Here is a 19,202-nt window from a genome sequence, read left to right as displayed (position 1 = left end):
CAGCATGCCATGTTACAGTGAGCCCAACTTCTACAGTGCAGATAATTCTGGGATGGGCCTCATTGCTGGAGCCCGGATGACACAATTAGGAATTAGAGTGGGGGTTAGCCACCGATGGGCCTTTGATGTGTGAGACTGGCACTCTCTATAGGGTACCGCATCCGGCGGTGACTGGTACCGCTGAACATTGCTGCCAACCCAGATGGGGTTTGGGTGATAGAGGGAGACAGGACTTTTATTGGAGTCACACCACAGGCACCCAGGTGACCATTTTCTATAGACTTGAACAGTCAATCTGTGGCTCTTCCTGTCCCTTACATTAATAACCTGTGTGACAAATGCCACAATTGCATAGCGCTGACATCTGACACGGTCTTCTAGGGTTTATTTAGGGAAGCACAAGAATAAGATGTAGCATTATAATGCATAACTCAGGCTTCTGCCTGTTTTATTTCATCCTAGTAGGGACTGCAGTTTCAATACATACATGTTGGAGGCTGTTACGGGAGACCAAGACCTTTAACAAATTTATACCGGGATCATTCACTAGGCAAAAAACAGCAGTGGAATAAAAAGAGGTTTATTCGGGTAAACCCGCGTACACATTGAAATTTAAAGATACAGGAAATATACACACTTATAGGGGCGCTGGGGGTGAAATATGGGCTAAAATAGGTGCAGGACGCCTGCTTCGGAAGACTTACCCTGACCAGGATATCCATCCGGGCTTCCTGGTCCTCTTTTCGGCTAAAGCTCCTAGCCGCGATCGCTATGTTCCAAAACGAGAACTTGGACTTCACGTCTGACTTAGTCTCTGCAGGGCAGACTTTCCTAGCTTCAAAACTAAGCCGGTTGCTCCGCTATTTGGAACAGAGCAACTTTGAAAAGCCCGCCCACAGATCATACTCAAGCCACAAGATGGTCTGGTTCTTTGACTGGGGCGTCTCGTTACATACCCCGCTGTTCTATGTTCAGCATGGAAGTAGAAGGAGCGACCAGAGCTTTGGAATTCCTCCCCACCAGCCAATAGGAATAGGGGCTTGTCCTTTGGCTGACGTCAGAGGAGGGGGCACGCCAAGCCAGCTCGGGATGCCCCGTGGGTGGGACATACCAATTGACCAATGGGAAATGCACTAACTTTCTGCCGCTTCCCCCAGTCAACTCATTGCCACCTATTGGGCAGGCTTCACTGGTCTCTGTTCTCCGAACTCTGTACTTCACCCTGCCCTGGCCACTTAGCACCCCGACACATCTCAACATCCCGTCTCTGAACTACAATATCTATCTAGACACCCCGGCACCTATATGGATGCCTGGGCTGACTGAACAGATATTTATAGTAAAAGCACAAAACATCATAAAGCATATTTTAATAAATGTTATTAAAACCATATATATGTGGAGACCCATATATATGTGGGACATGGGACTAGGATATCTGGGCTCAAAAACCAGGACTCTGGGGGACACTAGGCAGCCCCTGTGTAATTCAACCTGCGTACCGGCAAATGGTGCCTGCATGCCGGGAAGAATTAGGGGACTACCGGTAACTTTGGCGCCCGAACTCCTGCAAACAAAATAATTGCATTTCGACCAAAATATCCCACATAAAACTTACACGCAACAAGTTTCACGTTTCTAGGGCAAAGGGAACATGTAAACAGGAAAAGCAGGGGTCACTTTATTTTTCACATGTATAATCCCTGGTCCCTGGCTTATGGTGCTACATAGCTGCCAGGGACCCCACGGTTTCAGGGGTAACCAGATGGGCTTAAACCTTTATTGTGTAGCCTGGTTACCACCACCCATCACAGAGGCACTCAGCCATTAACCTCCAGTGGTTATTTCTTATATCAGTGACACAATTTTTTATACAGCCTGTCACTTTAAGAAAACGAAAACATAAAAGTAAAGCCTATCCCTTTTACGGAAACTAACTACACAGCAGCATTGTTGTCCATTGTATACATGTTTAATAAAGCAAGTTTTTAACACATTAGTGAGAGGCTATTTAGGGGTCACCCTAGGATTGAATATTTCCCAGCCCTCAATTGGTCATAGAGAGTACACATATGAATCTTGGTTAATCTATTAACCCCTTCATTCCTTTAACTGTGGCTGACCAACTAACCTGGTTCCCAGCTTATATAACACACTCCCGTTTCGGGTTAACATATACATTTTCACTTTTCAGGTGTCTTCTCCACCCTGAACTCTGGGAGGTACTATTACATCAATACTTCACACCTTTCTTTGTGTATGCTATAGGCACAACTGGTAGTCATACTCAGTGGGACAGACTTTACTCGCAGAGTCTGTATTTTACTTCCACTGGGCGGCCATTTTAAACCCCTGCATTTATTTGCAAACCCACAGACCTTTTAGTGTTGACCCACATTTTCCACCAAATGTGACAAATGCCACCCTTGACAGACGCTGACATCTGTCTGGGCTCTTCCCGACACGATCTTCTGGGGTTTATTTAGAGAAACACAAGAATAAGACGTAGCATTATAGTGCGTAACTCAGGCTTCTGCCTTTTTTATTTTGTCCCAGTAGGGGACTGCAGTTTCAATAGATAAATGTTGGAGTCACTCAGCCATTAACCTTCAGTGGTTATTTCTTATATCAGTGACACAATATTCTATACAGCCTGTCACTTTAAGAAAATGAAACCATAAAAGTAAAGCCTATCACTTTTAGGGAAACTAACTATGCAGCATCATAAGTCTTTCTAACCTTTCTGTTGCTGGCAAATAAACCTGGTTCCCAGCTTAAATAACACATTCCCATTTTGGGTTATCATATACTCAATAATATTCACAGTCTTTAGACACAGCAATATACATTGTGTTCTTATCTGATAGATGGGGACAGCGTCTCAACAGTCCAGGCAATTCTTCCGGACACTTCAACTCATGAAGGGGGCATCCTCCCCGAACTGGATACAGGGGAGCAGCGATACCCCCAGCCTCCAGGCTTTAGAAGAGTGACTGAAACAGCAAAACTATCTGCCATAAATACCTGTTTCTTAATTAGGAGAGCAGGTGAGGGAGAACTATACCCATTGTAAACTGTAGTCTGGACTTTCCATCCACCAGCCTGAGTAAATGTGAAGCTGTGGAATGGATCCTTTTGCACTATTCCTGCACTTTCTGACCTAAATCGGGCAGAAAGCTGCCTAATATCCTAGGAGTATGTCACATATCCCCTCCCCATCTCACAACTACTGGGGTGAGTGGCCATGAATATATACCAGAGTGTCCCATCAGAAATACTTGAGCTAACTCCCCAGTACAATATTAAACATTCACTTGAAACCAATGTGAACCTTTTTCCTAAGATTTCCATTTGACTATGTTCAGTAATTACCGAAACTACGTTTTGTCATAATATCCTGGGACTATGTCACCTGATTAGGGAAACATTATTAATAGCACCCCCAGCTAATCTCTGAGATTTGGGACATGAAGAAAATAAGCAACAATGGTTGCTTTCTTGTATAGTTAATAACTCTGTGGAGCCTATCAAAATCAAAGGTTGAAATGTCAGGAAGGAGAAACTTCTTGAAGTTTAAATAGGGCTTAGCAGGAAGTGGGAGAGTCCTCCATTTGCAATGCTTCTGGGGGTTGTAGTTATTTTGGGGCTTACGCCTGGTGAACAATTGCAACATTGCAGCCAGAATAAACTCCATGAGAGCAGATTTTCAGAACACTGCAAATCCTAGCTACATCCTAGGGCATTGAGATTTCCACTGCATTTATCCTTTTAGTTAAAACATTATTAGACTTATGTTTAACTACAAATCTTCTATGTGTCACTTATTAGAAGCCCTACAAGATCTTGTACTGGTGAGAAAAATAATACTACTTCATCTTAAAAGACTGAACTCAGAGTTTGGAAGAGACTTCTCACCTCCTCACAACACAAAAAAGCTAAAAAAAAAAAATGCAATGGGTCCAAATGTGCTAGCATCCTTCTTTTTCAATAAAGAAAAGAAGGGTACATATACTAATCAGGACGAGAATCCCAATTAATTTCATTTCACAGGAGAGTAACCCCATAGGGACATTCATAATAGCCAAAGTGAAACTTTCCAATAAAACTCTAATCTTATGCAACATTTATATCCCAAGCATCTTCAGCAAATCTTTCTATAGCAATTTAATTTCCAAGATCATGAAGGCTTACACGGCACACATAATATCAGGCTGTGACTTTAATGTAGCTTAAAAGATACCAGACTCTCCACTGAATATGTTGGAGATATATCCTCTCCACTCACTTCTTCGAAATCTTCTGAAAGTGAAGTTAGAGAATATTATCTGTCAGGCTAATCCCTCATACGGTTTGCTATCCCTCTGGGTGCCTACCACTCAGACTCTCCCTCTTGGATATTTCCCTCCCTCCTAATTACAGACCCCTCTTTTAGAGTCCTGTTGAAGGATGCATGACTAAACTTCAATGAAACACACAAATCGAACCCAAAACACTGGGAATCCTCTGAAGTTGTCCTCAGAGGCACGATTACTTCACATGTAGCTTGTCGAAAAAATATATTGTTCTATTTTTTAACTTTTACAAAGGTAATGTAAATGATGTGCTCATTGCAGCTTATAACATATATCCAAAGTCCATTAACAAAACAAAGCTCACCGATGCTCAAAACAGGTTAGCCTCACTATGCATAAGAAAGATTTACTTTACAGGCAAATATGTTAATTTAATACATTTGGCAATAAAGCAGGCACAATGCTGCCAACTAAATTCAAAACTAGAGATGCACCTAAAGCTACTACATCCAAACATAAGTTTGGTAATAGACATGAAGATCACAAGTCGATAACAGGTTTTTTTTTTTTAAACTTTAATAAATCCCTATGCAAACAAGATAACATTACCTTTTTAACAAAACATTCTTCTAGAATAGGGTGACATTATCCCAGATTAAAGTGATTTAGAAATTCTTAATTCAGCAATATCTCTCACTACATCATTTCTTTACAAAAACCAGTGGTGCCCCTGCAGGTGACATGCAATGCCGTATAAAACCTATCCGTGTGTTTTCATCGATATATTCTTTAAGGACCTGGTTTCCATTTTTCCATGAGGTATGTGAAGTGCAGGATTCAAATAGAGCTGGAAACAGGAAGCAGCTGAGCTGGACAGAGAGTGGTAAACCTTGGAAAACCAGAGTAGCCAAAAGAGGTTAATTCTGGGAAGCCAGGCAAGGTCTCCTGCTTAGCAGCATGACAAAGGAAATGTCACTGACAGAGTATTAAGGAAATACACAGCCAACCATCCACCCATAGACAGTTAAGTCATATTTTGGACTATTGAGCATAAGTTGTTTGTTGGCTCTGCAGTTTTGAAACTGGAAATGTTTATGTCCCTTTTTGCAATCTGTTGCAGTCACCCCTGGCAGCAACAACTAATTTCTCTTGAACGCACTTCAACAATGTTGGAGTTTCAGTTTTACCCAATGGCCAGTTGCCATTTATCATTTTTTGGCCTCTAAACATTCAACAAAAATATACAAAATAGTTGAGTCTCTTAGAGTAAAGCTATTTTGATATTATTTATTTAAACGCCAACATTTTTTTGATGCCTTGACATATCAATCAATTTTATAAAAATGTGAAATACAATACAGTGGGGAGGAGAGCTGTCTCGGGCCTAGTGGCTGTAGGGTGGCCCGATTGGCTGGTGCTGGTAGCTGGGCCTGGCCAGAGGTTGGCCCGAACTTCCACGTCCATCTGCCAGGCCTCCAGGTGCTGCCAAACCCTTTACTGGCCTTTACTGTCAAAGCCCCTCCCCCATGGACACTGCCGGAAGTCGTGCCCGACTTCTGGATTGTGCAGCACTATGTTGTGTGCAGCATGTTCTGGGATGCTGTCTCTGCACAGGAAGCTGGAGGTAAAGTTTACCCGCAGAATGCCGTGTTGCTCATATATCACTATGTGTTTGCTGTTTGTGAGATGATGGGAATCTCCCCCTCTCTCCGGAAAGAAAGCACTCCCTCACTGATCAGAGCATTGATCAGAGCATGCCGGGCTATGCCAGTGGCTTCAGGGTTAATGTTTGCACACACACCCTTGCAGTGATACGGAGACACATTGCTCATTAAGCTTGTGTGTCCAAAAACCTGAGCTGTATTAAAACTCTGTGTGTGTTTATGTTATTCAGTGAGGGACTGTGTTAGAGTGAGGAGAGGAGATGTGTTATTGAGTGAGAGGAGGAGGGGGTGTTATTGAGTGAGGGGAAGGGATGTGTTGAGTGAGGGGAGGTTATTGAGTAAGGGGGGGTTATTGAATGGAGGGATGGAGTGTTATTGAGTGAGAGGAAGGGTGTTATTGAGATAATGGGAGGGGATGTGTTATTGATTGAGGGAAGGGATTGTTGGGTAAGGGTGTGTCATTGAGCGAGGGAGGGTGGGTGTTATTGAGTGAAGGGAGGGGGTGTTATTGAGTGAGGGCAAGGGGGATGTTATTGAATGAGGGGAAGGGGGTTTTATTGAATGAGGGAAGGTTATTGAGTGAGGGGGTGTTATTGATTGAGGAGAGGGGGAAGTTATTGAGTGAGGTGAGGGGTGTTATTGATTGAGGGAAGGGCGTGTTATTGAGTGACTAGAGGTGTTTGTTATTGAGTGAGGGGTGTTATTAAGTGATGGAAAGAGGGGATGTTATTGAGTTATTTGTGGGAGGGAAGTGAGGGGAGGAGGCATTGAGTGTGTGGATGGAATGGGTATTGAGTGTGAAGAGAGGAGGGGTATTGAGTGTAGGGGGTTTGATTGTGAGGTAGTAGGATTTGAGAGAGGGAGTGAGAGGAGGAGGGGGTGAGTGAGCGAGAGAGAGGGTGTAAGAGGGGGGAGGGACAGGATAAGATTAGGGTTAGAGAGCGAGGAGGTGTGTGTGAGGGGGGAGTGTAAGAGAAAGAAGGGGGGACTTGCATTGCAAGGCCACCGACACTGGGAGAAGGGTGCCTGGTGGAAACTCTAGCCCTGGGCCCCTTGAAAGCTGCCTGCGGCCCTACCTCGTAGCACACTAAATAAATACTTACATTCATTGGGATTGGTTGAAATTGTTTGTAGTCCTGTGAATGGTGGCCCACTGGAAAATCAAATTACACACGTTTATCATCATTGGTCTTCTAGAAGGATTTTCTTCCTCTAAAGTCAGAATTTTTCTATTTAAATGATAGTACACAATCCGAATTATCACTCAGTCTAGCCCCTGAGCATGTCAGCTACGTTAATGTTGAACTGTTTTTATTAAATGTAAGAGATTTTATGTAGCAAATGCATCAATATTCTAACTTTGTGATTACTGTATGTAATTCCCGGGCTCTAATCATGTTTTTGTTACTTTTACAGTGATCACCATAGGTGAACGGGAAGTGATGATCAGAAGGGAAAGTTAGTATTTGTCTGGAGCAATAATAACACAATACAAATGAAAGCAACGCTGTGGCGCATGTAAAATGTTGATTAGTACAGCTGCTCAGGGATCTGCAGGGTTACACGTAACAAGATACCTACAGTAGGTAACACTCGTTTTATCAATATTTATTCATTGATCAAAGTTTCAGTGTACACTACTTCACCAGGAGAAAGATCTTGACAAAGGTCAGTGTGTTTGACCGAAACGTTGATCTATGTGGATTACAGCCTCTTTACAAAGTGCCGGTTCCTTTTATTTTTAGGAGGATGTGTTCTACACGACTTCACCAGTACAGGAAATATGCATAACAATATTTGCCACAGAATACTTTATAAAACTGGTAATAGCAAGATCTGTTGCTATGTATGAATCTTCAGGAGTTTGTGTACTGGAATCTCCTAGCAGAGTACATTGACAAACAACATACAACTTTGATTAACTCCCTTTAGAATGTGATTGCTAGAGAATTAAAAAAATCAAGTAAAAGTAGGGAATTTTATATGTGGATAAGGGGGTTCCCAGCACACAAGGTCATGAAATAATGATACAAAAAGGTTAAATGCCAATTGATAAATAATTTGTTTTTGTGTACACGATATAATGCTGACAAAAACAGAAATGCCCAGCGCAACATACCAAGTGACACAACATATAGTACAATACTCCAGTGCTAATCTGCTCATGAGTAAGGGTCATTTAGTTAAACCCTTTGGCCAAAGCGTTATAAGAATGCAGCCAACATCAAGGCATAATCAATCTGTAGGTCCTAACACTACCTGGTAAAATTCTCAGGTACCTCTCTTTTTTGCTGGAGGGAGAAAAACCATACTGGGTCTGATATACACAGGAACATGATAAAAACTGCTAATTGGAAAGTGTGGTGGCCGAGCTTTAAACCCTGGGAAGGAGGGACCACACCTCCAAACAACAACAGTTGCAACAACCCAGCAAGCTCCAGAACCCCAAAACCTTCCCTTACATCATATATACAGCATATATATTAGTGCCATAAAGCAGTGCTACTGAGTGTAGCAAAATATACAAACAAAAACAGAAAGGCCCAGCGCAACGTACAAAGTTACACAACATATAATACAATACTTCAGTGCTTATCTGCTCACGATACGATCTGCGCACGATATAATGCTGCACACAGTGCCAAATAATAGGCTACAAGGAGCCTAACCAATCAACAAGATTGTAAACTATCTGCGGAGGGAGATGGGGGAGGGAAAGGGAAACAAACAAAACAAGAAAGCAAGACAAGGAGGGGAAAAGGGAAAACGAAATAAGCATAAAAACAATGGTGGGATAATGGAGAGATGGATACAAGGGGGGCAACGTTTTGAGGGAAAAACGCTTCTTCTTCAAGCCCATTCCCACAGACCAAATGGGCCTGCAGTACTTCCCTTCAATTCCTCCAAATATTCCCCCCTCTATTGAAAAACTGGTATAAGCCTAACCAATATCGGTGTAATTAGGACAACTGTGGAAAATGGAAAAACGAAACTCGTTAGGTCTGAAGGAAGCTACACTGATATTGAGGCAGACGTCTAATAATATGATAACCACCAGAGGAGCAAATGAAACAAAGGTTGCAACTGAATTTGTGAATAGACAATTTCAACTAGACACAAATGTTCAATATAAGAGAAACCACACTAACGGCACACACTAGGGAGTATGCCCAAAACAGCTGAATATCATAAGGCACAAAAACTGCAGAGAATTGAATATAAGGTCTGTATTGATAGTCATATGCATCCACAATGATTCTGGGTCTCAGCAGTAAGTCAGTCCTCCGGGGTAGCCTGATAGTGTACAATCTTGTTGATTGGTTATGCTATTTGTAGCCTATTATTTGGCACTGCGTACAGCATTATATCGTGTTCACAAATACAAATTATTTATCAATTAGCATTTAACCTTTTTGTGTCATTATTTCATGACCTTGCGTGCTGGGAACCCCCTATCCACATGTTACTTTATTAGGAGGTTTGAAGTCCCTCCGTGTTACCTTGCATCATATTCTTGCTGATATTTCGTTTTGGCTCAGTGGAGTGCTTTGTGTAGGCAAGTATATATATTTCACAATAACTCATTAAAATGTAAATTCCTAAAAACTGAATGAAATAACCTAAGGATTGCCTACATTAAAATGCCTTTGATCAAATTTCCCAAACCTTTAAGATGTGGAAAATAAATATGCTTAAAAATAAATTTCCCAATCTTACTCTTGCAGGTGAAGCAATAGCTTAAACATGTCATTGCAATTTGTTATGTGTATCAGTTTGGCCTATCCAGGGATGTAAAATCGGTCTAGTATGCACATGTATGAGTACACATGCCTAAAGGAGGACAAGGCTGTGGGTATGAAAATGAAATTTATCATCAGGGAGCCATGGGCAAAACAATGCATGCAGATCGTCTTTTGCTAATGAAGCATGCTTCATTTTCAGTGAACTGCATGATGTGTGTGTTTTCAGTAGGGCAAAAGAGTTTAAAAAAAAAAAGACCACAGACATGTGCTTTGCCCTACTTTTATTTAATTTAAAATAGCACTTACTTGCACAGAAATTATAGGCATACATCTTAAGTGTACCTTGTTATCAGGGAGTCTCTGTGATATTTAGCCAAAAATATATAATGTTGCTACTTACAGAAAAACCCCAACTTCCCAATGTATGCAGGAGATTTACATGATTGCTCTTCCAAAGCTTACTGATTACAGCTTTAACATCTTGGGATGTATCTATACTGTATATGTTTCATATGCATGTGGTATAGTTTATCAATAATAGTTGCAACCTGATCCCCCTGCTAAACCTGTCCCACATTTAAAATAGGCCTGTTAGTCTTCCACTTGTTTGGTATTAATTTCAGTGACCAAGCAAAAAAAAAAAAAAGAAGTAAGAATTACTCTACTACAGAATTAAAGATTTAGCTTTTCTAGTGTTGACAGTGTTCATTTATTTTTTTCAACTGCCCAGGTTTAAATCATTCCAGCTCAGAATATAAGTGTACTTCAGGAACCGCAGGCTATATTCAGTTCAATGATCATAAATTGGTTAAACTTATTGATTTTTAAGAAAAGCCTACACAAATATACTCCTTATCTTCACAGTACTTACATTTATCAAGCAGAATGGAAGGCCTACTTTATATGTAACTTTAAGACATTTATATTGCAGTACTTCCACTATGTATACACATTCAAAGTTTTGCACATTCAGTAATATCCACGTGGATTTCTGTATTTTCTCTCTCTTCATTTTACACTATAAAAAGTATTGTTAAGCAGCATCTTGACGAGATGGTCTCTGCTCAAAACAAGGGATCGGAAGAGCATCAGGAGCTGAAGGCTAATCTGGTGGAGCTTAGGATCTGTAACCTACCTGAGATGGTTGTGTACCTACAGAACTTCTTGCGGCGATGGGTCAGTACACTGCTGCTGGACGTTCCTGCTGAGAATCTTCTTCTTGATCAAGCCCACATATGAGACCAGTGGAGGAGGCACCGCTGCGATACACAATTGTGGGGTTACATTATTTTTAAACCAAGGAGGCCCTACTGTCTAAGATCAGAGAGCTGAAGAACCCTGAATTTGAAAACATGCAACTCCAGATCTACAGTGATCTTACCCAGATGACCCTGACCCGGAGAAAGAGCTTAAACATTTTTATGGATGTTCTCTGAGAGCTTCATGTACCCTACAGATGTGGGTTCCTATTCAGACTCACAGTGTTAAACAATGGACCAAAGTCTAAATGAGAGACCCATCAGAAACAACAGCCTGCCTGAAGAGTTTGGGCCTGCTACCGCCTCTGACCACACCTCCGTGGACCTAGAAGGAGAGAGAGCCCCCAAAACTGACCCCAGCCTGGATGACAGTAAGCTGTCATGTGATTCCACAACAAGGCCAGGGTGAGATGACCTGAGGAGCTCCAGAGAATGCCGATGATCTCCACAGTTTGTCTGTATTTTGTGTATTCATTGTGTGTACGCGGGTTTACCCGAATAAACCTCAATTTATTCTACTACCTTGTTTTGTCTAGTGAATGATCCCGGTATACATTTGTAAAAAGTCCTTGTCTCCTTTGACAGTGTGTGTCAGAAAACATGTTTTATTTAATCTCTTTTCGGATATCAAGATAGAAAAGGCAACCTTTTAGATGAGATGTACTCCTAAGTACTATAAGTGGGCAAAATACCTCTTAGTTGTTGATTTATGTATCATTTGTACTGATATGTATGTAGCTTTCATGCTTGTTTACATAGTGAGCCAACCAATCAGCACAATGCTATTAATTTCCTGATGCGATCTGGATTGGCATGAAGGTATTAGCCTTCTGATATTTAAACCCTGCCTTAGGAACTTTTAGAACTGCGATATTATGGTCATGCCTTGAAAGTTGCTCGCAGGCTTACACGCTTTGGCCAAAAGGTTAACTAAATGACCCCTTTTTCAAAAGATATATAGATATTTCACTGTGTATTTTTGTCACATTGGATGTTGCTTTGGACTTCTTTGTTTCTTTTAGACCAACCCCTCATAAAGCGTTATTAAGACGCGAAATGCGTTGTGGTGAGGTCATCACGCAACTACATGATACCATGACGACGGATATCCGGAAGCTGCCATCCCTCCGCTTCCACGAGGACGCCGACACTAAGCTAAGTTCTTTGCATATAATATCTGTCAAGAGAACTGTATCCATTGTTTAGATCTGAGACTTTTGAGTTCAAGGGATCCTGTATTTTTCAGGATCCAAACCTCTATGGTTGTGTTATTTTGATGAGCGGATGACTGAATCTATGCGATTCTTTTTTTAATGTATGTTTTATTGTTATTTTTTTATAAATGTGATTATATTGTAATTGATTTTGTTTTTGTTTTCTCTCTTGCGCCATTTTTTTGCTTTGTATTTTTTTTATTTCATCTCTTTTAGAATATCAAGAGAGAGGAAAGGCAATCTTTTATATGAGCTGTTCACCTAAATACTATAAGTGGGCAAAATAGCCCTTAGAGATGTATATAGACCTGGACAACGTAACATTTAATACATATACAATTAAATGAATGAGAAAGGACCTCCAAAAAGCGAAAAATAGAGGATACATTAACGTCATACAATGTATCCGTGATGTATTAACCTAACTGAGTTAAAAAGTTATACATTTATTAAGAGACAGAATTACGTGAATAATACAAGAAAATGTAATTATAAAAAGCACAAGATCTGAGGGTGATCAAACCACAATGTGTACTGGGCCTAGTAGTGAGACCTAGTACTTGGTGATAATTTAAGCAAAATGATAAGCAATAAATTAAGCCTGTATATTTAAATTTGCAGAATAAAAAACTTCTGATTTAGAGCCTGTTTGCTAAGGCAGATTGAAAAATCAAAATGCATTAAATCACACGTTGGCTTCTTCAGAGGTGCAGTCACCCTGAAAGAGACCCTATCTGCTTACATAGATAGGCCCATAGAAGGGATTTAATGCCCCTTGTACAATCTATGTAAATGAGATTGCACAGATCTCATAAGATGAAAATGTGTAACGTCCAGATAGCACCAAGAATATTCTTCTACAAATAATAACACTGCTTTCTTGCCAAACCGCAGTTATAACTATATAATCCCTAGAGCAGCAGAGGTGGCACCCATTTTCTTCTAACCCAGTAGAGTGAGGTTGCCAATGTTCTGTTAATCTTTTATCTCATGTCACCTGGCCTCAGTACATATTATTAATTTGTGCTTGAAGTGTTTTCAAGGTTAAAATACAATCAACAAAATAGATATCTCTTGGAGGTATGCTGTTAGTAGATAGTGTGCACTCCACCCCATCAGCTGGTTTAGCTCACACTGTTCAAGCTGTGTTTCTGCTCTATAAAAGCCGAAGTTTTAGCAGTTTGCTGGTCTGGAGCATTCAGCTGTGTGTTAACACAATGCCAAGGAGGAAAGATATCAGCAATGATCTTAGAGAAGCAATTGTTGCTGCCCATCAATCTGGGAAGGGTTATAAGGCCATTTCCAAACAATTTAAAGTCCATCATTCTACAGTGAGAAAGATTATTCAAAAGTGGAAAACATTCAAGACAGTTGCCAATCTTCCCAGGAGTGGACGTCCCAGCAAATTCACCACAAGGTCAGACCATGCAATGCTCAGAGAAATTGCAAAAAACCAAAGAGTTACATCTCAGACTCTACAGGCCCCAGTTAGCATGTTAAATGTTAAAGTTCATGACAGTACAATTAGAAAAATACTGAACAAGTATGGTTTATTTGGAAGGGTTGCCAGGAGAAAGCCTCTTCTCTCTAAAAGAACATGGCAGCACGGCTTAGGTTTGCAAAGTTGCATCTGAACAAACCACAAGACTTCTGGAACAATGTCCTTTGGACAGACGAGACCAAAGTGGAGATGTTTGGCAATAATGCATAGCGCCACGTTTTTCAAAAACTAAACACAACATATCAGCACAAACATATCATACCAACTGTCAAGCACGGTGGTGGAGGGGTGATGATTTAGGCTTGTTTTGCAGCCACAGGACCTGGGAACCTTGCAGTCATTGAGTCAACCATGAACTCCTCTGTATACCAAAGTATTCTAGAGTCAAATGTGAGGCCATTTGTCCGACAGCTAAAGCTTGGCTGAAATTGGGTCATGCAACAGGACAATGATCCCAAGCACACCAGCAAATCTACAACAGAATGACTGAAAAAGAAAAGAATGAAGGTGTTGCAATAGCCCAGTCAAAGTCCAGACCTCAACCCGATTGCTGTGGCTGGACCTTAAGAGAGCTGTGCATAAACAAATGCCCACAAACATCAATGAATTGAATCAACGTTGTAAAGAAGAGTGGGCCAAAATTCCTCCATAACGATGTGAGAGACTGATAAAGTCATACAGAAAACGATTACTTCAAGTTATTGCTGCTAAAGGTGGTTCTACAAGCTATTGAATCATAAGGTGTACTTAGTTTTTCACACATGGCTTCTCCATTTTGGCTTTATTTTTGTTAAATAAATCATAACACGTTGTAATATGTCATGTGTTTTTGTTCATCTGAGGTTGTATTTACCTAATTTTAAGACCTGCTAATGAACAGATGATTGTTATTATGTCCTGATAAGTAAAACCATAGAATTCAAAGAGGGTGTACTTTTTTTTTCACACCACTGTACATGCAGCCGGCGTTGGAGGGAGAGGAGGAGCGGTGAGGACCACGACGACAGCGCTGGAGCAGCAGCAGACATCCTGGTGGTTGTCCTTCCCAGCTGTCAATAGTAATGCTCCTGCTCCTGTCACATGTTCCCCGGCTCCCACCGGCACCGGCTATGATAGGATGTGTTCCGCTGCACCCACAGGCTCAACAATGACGTCCTCAGCTTCCACCGCCACCATGATGTCTGCCACTGATCCCACATGGTCCTCCTCACACTCCGCCGCCTGCTGCAGGTAATTCAAAGCTAACCGGATGGGTACCAGGTACACGTCCCAGCAAATGTTCTATTTTTCCCCGAGTACCCAGTACCCGGCCATTCGCACGACCCGGTACAACACTAAATGTGAGTGGTTAGCTTCTTTGGAGTTTTACACACAGAATACAAAGGATGCTAAGCTCTATCACGCCTTTACTCCTATTCATATAAATGTTACAAAAGGGGTGCTAAAGCATAGCACCCTTTTGTGGATCAGGGCCTTAGAATGTTAATATGAAGAAGCAACTTGCAATATGAGGGACATTAACAATGTTGAAAGTAGTTTTCTGAGTGGGAAAGGGGGAGTTTTGAGGATGTGGGGTATTTGGGGTGAGTAGGGAGAGGTGGGTGCTGCTTAGAGAAAAGAGGGTATTGGGGCTCTTTGGGGGATAGGGGTAGTTTGGCGGATGGTGGGGTGTTTGGGGTGGGTAGCGACTCCCACATGATGTACATAACTCTAGAACGTTAACATTAAACATGAAGGCAAAGGTATTATGACCATAAGTTACAATTGTTTGCCAGATCGAAATTAATGTATTAGTTGTACAACTTCTCCCATGGCATGAACAGCTGCAGAGCGACTGTTAGAATGCTTCTTGTGGAATCTAGTGGCTTACCGCAGTAATGGGGAAAGTAAGTCTGCTTACATCTGTAATATATACAGTATGTTACTGTGTAATATGTATGCAGTTTAAAAAAATAAATACTTGTAGAAGTGGAATTACTAGTTTGCAAATAAAACATTTGTGGGAGTGTGAGAATAAAATAGCAGAGGTACTGCAGTCCTTACCACCTATACCATCTCTCTTTGACCACTGGTTTTAGCTTATTAAACATATTAAAACTGTTAATTCACTTTGGCCTTACGGGAGATTTTACCTTCAAATCAGGGGTCTGTAGGGTAATACGCTTCAGATGCATAAATTGACCAATTTGACCCAGAGAACCACGGACATCTTGTCAGGCTGCGGTCTCTGTGGTCTCAGAAATTTGGAAGTAATTCCTGGAACCCCTTTTAAATTCAAACAGCTCTCGTCTGAAAACTTTTCTATACCTATACCTACTTGTCAAACCCAGATGCATTAATATTAACGTAAGTTAATAACCCTTCACAAGATCATTCATGCTGACATGGTCCGCAATAAGGAAAATTTGATGACCGCTGTGCAAAATGAAGGGCCGCAGACAGATTTCCCGAGCCCAGGACTAACGTTACAACCTGTCCCCCCCCTTCCCGTGTTGGTGGTCATGTGAGCCCCCCCCATTTCACACCTCACGAGTGCTCTCCTCTATCTCCCCCCCTCTTCCCATGTATGTCTCCCCCTCGTCTCACTCACTCCCTCACCCCCTCTCTTAATCCCCCCATCAATTACCCCACCTCACACTCATTCCCCTCCCTAGCCCCACACCCAGAATCCCCCACAAAATACATACAAAAAAACCTCCCACCCCCAAATATATTTTTTTAAATACCCCCCCAAAATAAATACAAACTACAGACTTACATCTCAGTCCTCTGCTGCCCCGGCTCTCCCCAACTTCTGCAGGCCTCTTGCCAGGTTCCCACTCACCCACGCTGTATGGGCCTGCCTTTCTCCCTCACTGTCCCGCGCCAAGCCTCTCGTTGCCGCTGGGCCCAGCTCTCCCAAGCTGCAGGCCTCCCTCACTGACACTGTCCCAGGCCGAGCCTCTGATGCCAGTTCACTGGTTTTCCCTCTCATGCTAGTCCATGCCTGAAGCTGGGCCAAGCAGGCCGACGTCAGATAGGCCCGGCGTGCATTGACATCAGTGTCTTAACGTAGGACAGTGTTCGTTAGGGAGGCCCGCAGCCTGGGAGAGCCGGGTCCCAGTGGCAACGAGAGGCCCGGCAGTCGGGCAAAGAAGTTGGAACTGCTTTATTCAGCAGAGCCTCCAACAGCCACCAGGCCCGGGACACTCTCCCAGCTCCCCCCGTCGGCAGCCTTGGCTAAATGTGGACCCTGGTTTTATGTCAATCTGGCACAAAGGAGTTATTACTAAACTCGGCCCCAGCACTCAGGCAGGGGCCTTATGGCAGGTGTGAGCCCCTCATTCTCTCAGCTGCTTCTGCCTGCACATCCTCTTCCCTCCGCTGCACTCCTCCCCGCCGGCGGCTCTGAAGTTCAGCCATGTGGGAGAAGCTGATGACATGGGTTATGGGAGGTGACATAGCGCAAGGAAGCATAGAGTCGGGTCACATCCCACACGGTCCACCAGAGCAGAAGGATGTTGGGACCCCCCCCCCCCCCCCGCATGCAAAGGCAGCTTTCTTTGATGGAGCTCCTGGCCATACTGCAATGAGTGAGGGAGGAAGGACCTGGCTGGCTGGCTGGCTGGCAGAGGCATTGTATTGCGTGCCAGCTCCACAAGGAGACTCTTAGGTGCGTTTGGGAGCAGGATAGCTTCTCTCCGGTGGAGCAATAGAAGGGTTCCTTAGTTTAGAGGGGTCTGCACCTACGTAATAGACCTGTAGCACAGAAGTGTCACTGTAGGTCTGCTGGAGCCAGCTGGGAGGAGAATAAGTGATATAGTGGGCTCCTAACACGCATGAATTTTTCAGCAGTTAGCAGCCTTTTCCAGTGTTATGCACGTGGAGTGAGATTCTTGATTTGTTGTATCTTTGTTTTGCAATGAAGGGTTTACAAATGATCTATCACCTTAAAAAGGGTTTTGAATGTTTCATAGCACATGCACTGTAACCTTTTAATGGCCTCTACTAAAGGGATTAACGTAGATAACATGTGGACACAGATGTGAAAGCCACAGCCTGAGAACACCCAAGAAAAATGTTTTGTACATCCTTCTTTACAGATATGTTTGACAAGCTTGAAACCAAAGTGTACTGGCCTACCACAAGTAATGAGCCCCTCCTTGTGGAAATATGTCAATACTGCAGAAAAAGTACAAAGGCATTAAATCAACTTTATATGTTGCAATTGTTTTAGACTACTGGTGGCATCGTGAACCATGCTAAGGACTGTATGTATTTTGAAGTTTGAATATTAGGGATCACAAAACACTGATGCTTCCATGAATATGATGGCCAATTCTAGCTATGCTGCCTGACTGGGATGTATTTACAAGCTTAAATAAACAACTCCCATTGCTTATTCATTTTTGGTGTATGAAACAATATTGACGGATTACTTTTAATTGTGCCTAGTAACATAAAATAATGGCTTCTATGACTAGGTAAGTAGTTAGAAACAGGTTCCAAGTAACAGTGCTCAATACACAAAGGAAGCATATATTTCAAATAAAGTCCTGAATAAAACACATAGTAGTGTGTTGGATAAGCTCTAATCAAGCCTGGTGAGATTATTAGACCCAGTGCATAAACATATATTGTGAGGGGTTAAATGCAATAACCGTCCAAATAGTGGAGACAGATACCTGTATAGGTGTGTGATGATCCAGTAGTTCTACTCCACAGGACAATGTTCCTATATAATCGCACTGGTAATGGTCTGCTTCTCCCCAACTGAATAATGGAGGAAATATAATACTCACATATTGAAAGAGAGATGGGAGTACCAAGCTCCCTAGCGGCGCCACTTCAACCGAATCCAGCAAAAGTATAAATGTGAATATTTCACTATTGCACTTCTCAGGGACGTCCCATATGTGGAATTTAACCCCTTGTTGTCTCACAAATAAACGATAGTGTTGAAGTCTCCCCAATAGCCTCTGACCCGAGGAATGTCTTGTATGGGGTACACTGATGAATAAAACAAACTCACTGTTTAGCTGAGAAAGGGCTCCTGGACGTCAGCGTGCTCCAACCGGGATAGACGTAGATTGCGGATAGGAGAAAAACTCAGCCGGTGCATCTGCTCCCAAGAAGAAATACTGCAGACCAGGACTTCTTACTGGTCAAACAACTTTATTTGGCAAATAGCAGCCGAAAAACACACTCTGTTTTTCGGCTGCTATGTGCCAAATAAAGTTGTTTGACCAGTAAGAAGTCCTGGTCTGCAGTATTTCTTCTTGGGAGCAGATGCACCGGCTGAGTTTTTCTCCTATCCACAATAATACTCACATAGAAGGCAGCTTATCCCTTTTGCGTGCATCACGCCAGTCAGTAACAGAAGAAAACAATCCAGAGATTTGAGCGGAGCACAGCTGCGAAAAATGGGGCTAACACCAACAAAAAAACGGTTAAAAAGTTATATTTTAATAAACATGGTATACGGAGAACATCAGGTTCTTATCTTTGATAAAGGGCGTTTGCCTGAAACGCGTCAGAGTGTTTACCTGA

General features: G+C 42.2%; 1 long non-coding RNA gene across 1 annotated transcript in view; it reads left to right on the top strand.

Annotated features, from left to right (window-relative positions):
* LOC142492867 (uncharacterized) overlaps window positions 1-18,742 on the top strand; it is a 67,531-nt gene extending 48,789 nt beyond the window's left edge. The window contains exons 3-4 of the long non-coding RNA XR_012800921.1: window positions 11,981-14,903; window positions 17,756-18,742. This is a non-coding gene — a long non-coding RNA (uncharacterized LOC142492867). The remainder of the gene's footprint in view (window positions 1-11,980; window positions 14,904-17,755) is intronic.
* The last annotated feature ends 460 nt before the right edge of the window (window positions 18,743-19,202 follow it).

The sequence above is a fragment of the Ascaphus truei genome, chromosome 1, assembly GCF_040206685.1.
Source record: "Ascaphus truei isolate aAscTru1 chromosome 1, aAscTru1.hap1, whole genome shotgun sequence".
Classification (NCBI taxonomy): domain Eukaryota; kingdom Metazoa; phylum Chordata; class Amphibia; order Anura; family Ascaphidae; genus Ascaphus; species Ascaphus truei.
Note: the sequence above shows the minus strand (reverse complement) of the source record. Positions and strands in the feature narration are given on the sequence as shown.